This window comes from Eublepharis macularius, chromosome 8 (assembly GCF_028583425.1).
Source record: "Eublepharis macularius isolate TG4126 chromosome 8, MPM_Emac_v1.0, whole genome shotgun sequence".
NCBI lineage: Eukaryota > Metazoa > Chordata > Lepidosauria > Squamata > Eublepharidae > Eublepharis > Eublepharis macularius.
Window position 1 is genome coordinate 55,511,065 of NC_072797.1, and position 7,570 is coordinate 55,518,634.

Below are 7,570 nucleotides of genomic sequence, written 5' to 3' on the forward strand. Positions count from 1 at the left end.
TGGCGGTGAGCTGCCTCCCCTCAGGGGGCAGGGGATCTGGCCACTTGCCGGCGGCACCCCCCATGTGCCCGCCCGCCAGGTCCCAAAGGAGCACGCTGGTATTCCCAACGAGGGCAGGAATGTGGGTATTGCCAGCGGTTGCCGGGCCTGGCGGGCATGGGGAGGCAGCAGAGAGCCACCTCCCCTCAGGGGGCGGGGGGGTCTGGCCGCTCACCGGTGGCACCTCCCGCGTGCCTGCCCACCAGACCAAAAAGGAGTGCACTGGTATTCCCAGCGAGGGCAGGAATGTGGGTAATGCCGGCGGCCGCTGGGCCTGGCGGGCACGGGGAGGCGGTGTCGAGCCACCTCCCCTCAGGGCAGGGGGTCTGGCCACTCATCGGCGGCACCCCCTATGTGCCCGCCCGCCAGGCCAAAAACAAACATGCTGGTATTCCCAGCTATGTAGGAAGGTGGGTATTGGCGGCAGACACCGAGCCTGGTGGGCACAGGGAGGTGGCAGAAAGCCGCCTCCCCTCAGGCACCCCCATGTGCCCGCCTGCCAAGCCAAAGAGGAGCGCGCTGGTATTCCCAGCTATGTAGGAAGGTGGGTACTGGCGGCCGCCGCCAGACCTGGCGGGCACGGGGAGGTGGTGACAAGCTGCCTCCCCTCAGGGGCAGGAGGAGCACGCTGGTATTCCCAGCATGGGTGGGAGATGACATGACATTCGGATGGGGGCCTGATCCCCCAGCAACTGCGGGTCCTCACCTCGGGTCCCACTAAGGAAAATTTCGACAGCAGCTGACAGTACCCACCTTCCTGCCTTGCCGGAAAGGATGGGAGGCAGAGGACCTGTCATGTGGGGCATAAGTGGGAAGATCCCCCCACCCAACCTCCAGGCCAAAGAGGAGCGCGCTGGTATTCCCGGAGTGGGTGGGAGAGGACATGTCATCATGAGGAGGGGGAGGGGGAAGATCCCCCAGCAACTGCGAGTCCTCTCCTCGGGGTCCCACTGAGAAAAATTTCGACAGCAGCCGACAGTACCCACCTTCCTGCCTTGCTGGAAAGGATGGAAGGGAGAGGACCTGTCATGTGGGGGGGGAAGTGGGAAGATCCCCCCCCAACCTCCAGGCCAAAGAGGAGCACGCTGGTATTCCCGGAGTGGGTGGGAGAGAACATGTCATCATGAGGAGGGGGAGGGGGAAGATCCCCCAGCATCCGCGGGTTCTCACCTGAGGGTCCCACTGAGGAACAGTGCGGCAGCAGCCCCCAACAGCTGCCACCTTCCTGCCTTGCCAGAAAGGATGGGAGGGAGAGGACATGTCATCATGAGGAGGGGAAGGGGGAAGATCCCTGAGCAACTGCGGGTCCTCTCCTTAGGGTCCCACTGAGGAGTAATACGGTGGCAGCCAACAGTAGCCACCGTCCTGCCTTGACGGAAAGGACAGGAGTTGCGGGACACATTCCCACCCAGCTGAAAGGGGTCCCGTCAGTCCTGTTGACAGGGGAGCCACCACGTTGTCAACCTACTGTATCCCTATACAATACAATCAGCTGCGCGATCACAACTGAGCTGTGTAACCAAGGAGGGAGCAGTAACAGGATAGTCCCTCATGAAGCAGGGGCTGACCTGATCCACCATCCTGCCTTTGCGGAAAGTAGGGGATCGGCAGGACAGGAGACATTGTTTGGACGGGTCAGAGTGGTTCCTGAGAGGGGGAGATGGAAACGTGACAGCAGCAGCAGCAGCTGACCAGCAACCTTCCTGCCTTTGCGGGAAGGACATGAGTCGAGCGACCCATTCCCCCCTGCTCAGAGGGCTCAGCGTTTGCGATAGATAGGGGCACCGTGTGGCTAAACTATATGTGAAACAGTTCCTGAGCTGCTGCGCAAGTGCCCAAAGGAGGCTGCCATCAGCATCACCCATCTTCCTGCCTTGCCAGAAAGGATGGGACGGAGAGGACCTGTCATGTGGGGGGTAAGTGGGAAGATTCCCCCGCAACTGCCAGGCCAAAGAGGAGTGTGCTGGTATTCCCTGTGTGGGAGGGAGAGGACATGTCATTTGGACCGGGGGCCTGATCCCCCAGCCACCGTGGGTCCTCACCCGAAGGTCCCACTGAGGAACAGCGGCGGCAGCCGCCTCCTGAACCATCAGCCTCGAGGTTGTAAGCGGTGCTGTCCCAGACCCCGAGGGGACACCCTCCACGAGTGCGGCCTGCCGGAGCGCTCTGCTTTCACCAGCATCACCCTCAGGGCAAAGTGACCCTCCCACTGACCCCCACTCAGAAGGGCTGGTGGCCCCCTTTCTCCCCGCCAATGGATGTTTCACTGGGTGAGGAGGGAGACAGGCTCGGGTGGTGCCTTTTCAGGTGCTGAGCCAGGGCCGTCGAAGACAGGTGCTTCGGGTTTTTGCCCCTGTGCACCAGGACATCATAGGCACAGCACAGCACCACACGGGGGTCATCAGGAAGGACCTGAAAGTGCCTCCATACGGAGGCGTTGAAACGTCGACCACTAACTGTCCCAGGGGAAGGAGGACGAACGGTTACAGGCTGCACTGTGGGGCTGGACACGGACAACGGGATGAGGGGTGGACTGCAGGCAGGGACACCACCTAGAGTTTGGGATGGGGACAGGAGGGATCTTTCATAACACACATACCATTCCTCCAGGGATCCATTGCCCACCCACCCCTCCTCAAAATGTTGAGAGAGATTCTTTCCCCCCTGCGGAAAGACCTCTTTGGCCTCCTCCACAGCCCAAACAGGTGAATTGGGGGGAGCGGGAGGACTCTCTGCGGCCCCTGAGCCACACCCAATACTGCTTTCCACAACTGAACCAGGAGGACTGCCATTGCACTTCACCCCACAACCACCCTTGGTGGCCAACACAAGAGGAAGATTCATTGTGACACCAAACTAGAATTAAGGAGGACAGGAAAGGAGATTACTCTGTTTTCCCTCTGCCGCGGTGCCCAGTGAGCTTGGCCCCAGGGCCTGGCAGCAGCCCTGGCACCAGAGGGAGGGAGGGACTAGAGCCCTAGCCCACCAATCCCACAGACCGGACCCAATCAGGCACTGATTAATAATAATCAATGTGAGCCCTCAGCTGAGGTGCCCACTGAGCTTGGCCCCAGGACCTGGCAGAAGCCCTGGTACCAGAGGAAGGGAGGGACTAGAGCCCTAGCCCACCAATCCCACAGACCTGACCCAATCAGGCACTGATTAATAATAATCAATGTGAGCCCTCAGCTGAGGTGCCCACTGAGCTTGGCCCCAGGGCCTGGTAGCATCCCTGGCACCAGAGGGAGGGAGGGACTAGAACCATAGCCCACCACTCCCACAGACCTGACCCCATCAGGCACTAATGTGAGCTCTCAGCTGAGGTACCCACCGAGCTTGGACCCAAGGCCTGGCAGCAGCCCTGGTTCCAGAGGGAGGGAGGGACTAGAGCCCTAGCCCACCACTCCCACAGACCTGAACAGATCAGGCACTACTGTGAGCCCTCAGCCGAGGTACCCACCGAGCTTGGCCCCAGGGCCTGGCAGCAGCCCTGGCACCAGAGGGAGGGAGGGACTAGAGCCTTAGCCCACCGCTCCCACAGACCTGAACAGATCAGGGCACTTATGTGAGCCCTCAGCTGAGGTGCCCACCGAGCTTGGCCCCAGGGCTTGGCAGCAGCCCTGGCACCAGAGGGAAGGAGGGACTAGAGCCCTAGCCCACCACTCCCACAGACCTGACCCGATCAGGCACTGATCAATAATCAATGCAAGCCCTCAGCCGAGGTGCCCACTGAGCTTGGCCCCAGAGCCAGGCAGCAGCCCTGGAACCAGAGGAGATAGATCCCTATCCCCCAAAGCCAAGCTGAATTATACTCTCAGTCTCTCTCCCCAAAGGCTAGCAAGTGGCAAGCAAGAGCTCTGTCCCACTCCACTGCTCGCTGAAAGTGAAACCCAGCCTGGGAGCCCACAGCTATTTATAAGCACAGGTCCCATTGAGCAATGCAGGAGGTCTGTGTTTGGCCGTCAGAGCTGCCTATCAGGGTTTGCAGGGATGAGATTGGAGTGCCCGTGGCTACAGGACACCCCCTTCCCCCTCTCTCTCCCAACTTGTAACCGCTTTGCAGCTCCGTGGTTGGAAGGAAGACCTGCCGATCAAGGTAAGCTGGGCTTCCATTTGGGTTTCCAGGGCAACACAAGGAGCGCAGACAGAGTTCAGGCATTCCCCCAGCTCCGTTGCCAGGGGAATTGATTGCTGGCACCTGACTGTCTGGCTTCCCAAACCGCGGCCGAACGCACCGAACCAGACCTCTTCCAAATGCTGGTTCGTTGGCCGTGAACAATCACGAGTCATCGGATCGCGATCGCACGATCGCCATTTTCGTGGGTTTTTGACGTTCATAATGCGGTTTGTGCCCATCTCTAGTTATTATTATCCCCACAAGAAAACACCCTTTGAGGTGGAAGAGGGTGCTAAGAGAGCTCCTAGAAGCTGTGACTGACCCAAGGTCACCCAGCTGGCTTCAAGTGGAGGACTGAAGAATCAAACCCAGTTCTCCAGATTAGAGTCCTGCACTCTTAACCACTATACAAAACTGGCTCCAGATCACCAGATTAGTTTATGAAATTATCAGTGTCATCCTAAACAGCGTTATACACTGTGTAATCTGCCTTGAGTCTCAGTGAGAAAAATGGATTATTAGTAACATAAATAAATAAAAGAGAGGTCCTGCGAGGGACATCTCAATGCCCCCTCCCTCACCATGTCCTCTTGCCCCACTAAGCCTCTCCCCTTTTCCTGCTTCCTTCTCCCCTTCCCACTCACCTTTGTCAGCCCCCCTCTTCACTTTCCTCTCCCCCTCAGTAGTCTCTCCCCTGTGGCCCAGTTGTGTAGTACCAGCTGAGCCAGGTCCATTTGCATGATGGGGAACCTGCAGAGACTTGCAGGGGGTACTTCACTTTTCCCTGTATCCCCTTTCCCACACGATTTCCTCCATAACACAACTTTCCCTACGTCTTTCTCTTCTTCAAACTCATTAAACAACTTACTTTTTATCTTTCTCCCCTCTTCACTTATATTTCTTAATTTACACCATTTATATACTGCCTTTCTCAACAAAGCAGCTTACATCATTCCCCTTGCCTCCATATTATCCTCACAACAACCATGAGAGGTAGTTTAGGCTGCGAGTGTGTGACTGGCTCAAAGTTATCCAGTGAACTTCCACAGCAGAGTGGTGATTTGAACTAGGGTCTTCTGGATCATGCTCTGAAATTCTAACCACTACACAACACTGGCTTTGGGGGGGAGGGGGCCTGAATGTAGCAAGCAGTCAGGCCTGAATGAGTCATGCAAGTTATGTAGTATCAAATCATCTGGCAGTTGCTTCTGAGCCTGGCCCCAATGAGTCCTCCATCAAAGGCCAAAACAGCCTTAGAAAGATGTCACCTCTCTTTGCCTTTTACCAACAGAATTCAAGCCTGGAATACTGGTTAAATGGTTATGATTGCCAGCAACAGCTGCTGAGGGTATCTGGTTAAAGCTACAGGAACTTCTTTTATCACTTTGGTTTTTTTTAACCCCACCCCCATTTTTTTTTTTTTTAGATTTCATATTTTTCTGCAAACCTGGGGCATTTTCCAGGTGAGTAGGAAGATATGACTTGTCCATTCATGGTTCCATTCTCCAGATATAAGTATCCTCAGATCATGGCCACTTGGCTATTAGTATTTAAGATGTCCTTCTTCGTCCATTGAAATAAAGGGGCTTAGAATGATAAAACTCTGCTTTGAATTGTACTGCACATCCAACAGTTACTTATGGGCTTAATAAAGCAGAAGCTGGATTTTTTGCTACCTGTTTGACACTCAGACTCATGCCACACCTCTCAACCCCAGCTCCCAAGCTGTATTGTGGAATAATTATAACACTGACTTGGTTCACAACCCTAAGTGGGGCTCTAATCTGCCTAGAAAAGTGGTATATAAGAATGCAATTATATTGCTACAAAACAACTACAGGTTGACAACAGCTGTTCTGAGATCAAACAGAATCTGTTCAAAGTATATCTGGGACCAGCTGGGTCTCTCTGGCTTCTGTCCCCAACAGGTATGGGTATTTCAGGTTGGGAAAATGCTGTGTGTGTCTGGGCGGTGGGGAGGCTTAAACCCACACTCTCTTCCTTTCATGATAATTGGATGGAAAAGAACTCTTGAGAGTTCTGTTCATGAAACTCCTAGCATCTCATCTTGTTTAACACTGAATTGCAGTTTCAAGTGAAACACCATCATGTGATAGTACTTGATGTGGCAGACATAGGCCGTCGTCACACGGGCTTTTATTTAGCGCTAAAATGGCGCTATTTCCCAGCAAACACCCACCTTATTCCAACACTGTAGCGATTTTCTCTCTTCTGCTTTGTGCTTGATAGTCGCGCTATTTTGTGCCTCAGTGTGAATGCCTCACATCGATGTATTTCGCCTCACAACGTCCTATGCCCTCCCTTCAATCCCAGAATCCATTTCTTCCTGCGACTCCCCTTTTTTTTATTTTATTATGTCTTTATAACGCCATAACGACATAACACAATGCAAACTTTCTGCTGAAGTAAAAATGACTCAATCGCCATGGCAGAGTCTTCAGCGATGGGGATCACGTCAGACAGGAAGTTTTCTGCGGGCAAAGGGCTATTTATATAATTTCGAAGTTGGAAAAACAAAAGGGTCGTAATGTTTTGCTCTAACGGAATGTTTATATGCTGTTATTCCGTTATAGCGGAATTAAACGCCAGAATAATAAAAAAAAGGGGGAGGAGCTGCTTCTGCGTGGTTAGAGAGAACAGAACAGAGTGCTTCAGTGTGGACAGCTGGTGGCGCGAAGAGCCGTTAGGTGACTCAAAGAAACGTTACTGTGCCGATAACAGGTAGGACGCTATATGCTGTAAATTTAACGGAAGAGATGCCCGTGTGACGACGGCCATAATGTTTATAAGCTCCTTACTATGTGCAATAGCACAATTACACGCAGTCCCTAGTATCTGCTGGAACTGATGGTGGGGATGATTTCTGTGCCTATTTGACACTCAGACTGATGGTAAATGGTAAGGAATTTCAAATTTTGAACCGCCACTTGTAAGATTTTTTTCCAGAGGGGCCAAACAAGATATGTAGGCCTACTGCTAAGCAAGGATATCTATCCTTTTCTAGCTGCAAACAGAGCCCCTTTCTTCCTGGACTCAGAATCTGTTAATGGGAGAGTGTTTGTGAGCAACAAAGCCCCTTTGACACATAAGCTTTGGCTAAGCTTGGCAGTTTCAGTTGTGTAGATAGGATTTTTAAGAGCAGCATGGCCCTCCCATGCAGCATGTGGCTAATTGACTAGCAAGTTAGATTTTTGAAAGAAAGCATTAAATTGGGGCCAAGCTCCTACATAGCTCTTAATTTTGGGACTGTTCTCTGGAGCTAGAAACTCAGGAGCTATATTCTAGCAGGTGACTGCTTTTTTAATTAATATTTTAAAGCAAGGTTTCTGACAAAATTTTGTGAAGTTAAAATACATGCATATCAGAAGAGTAAATTAAGAGGCAAAGGGGTGT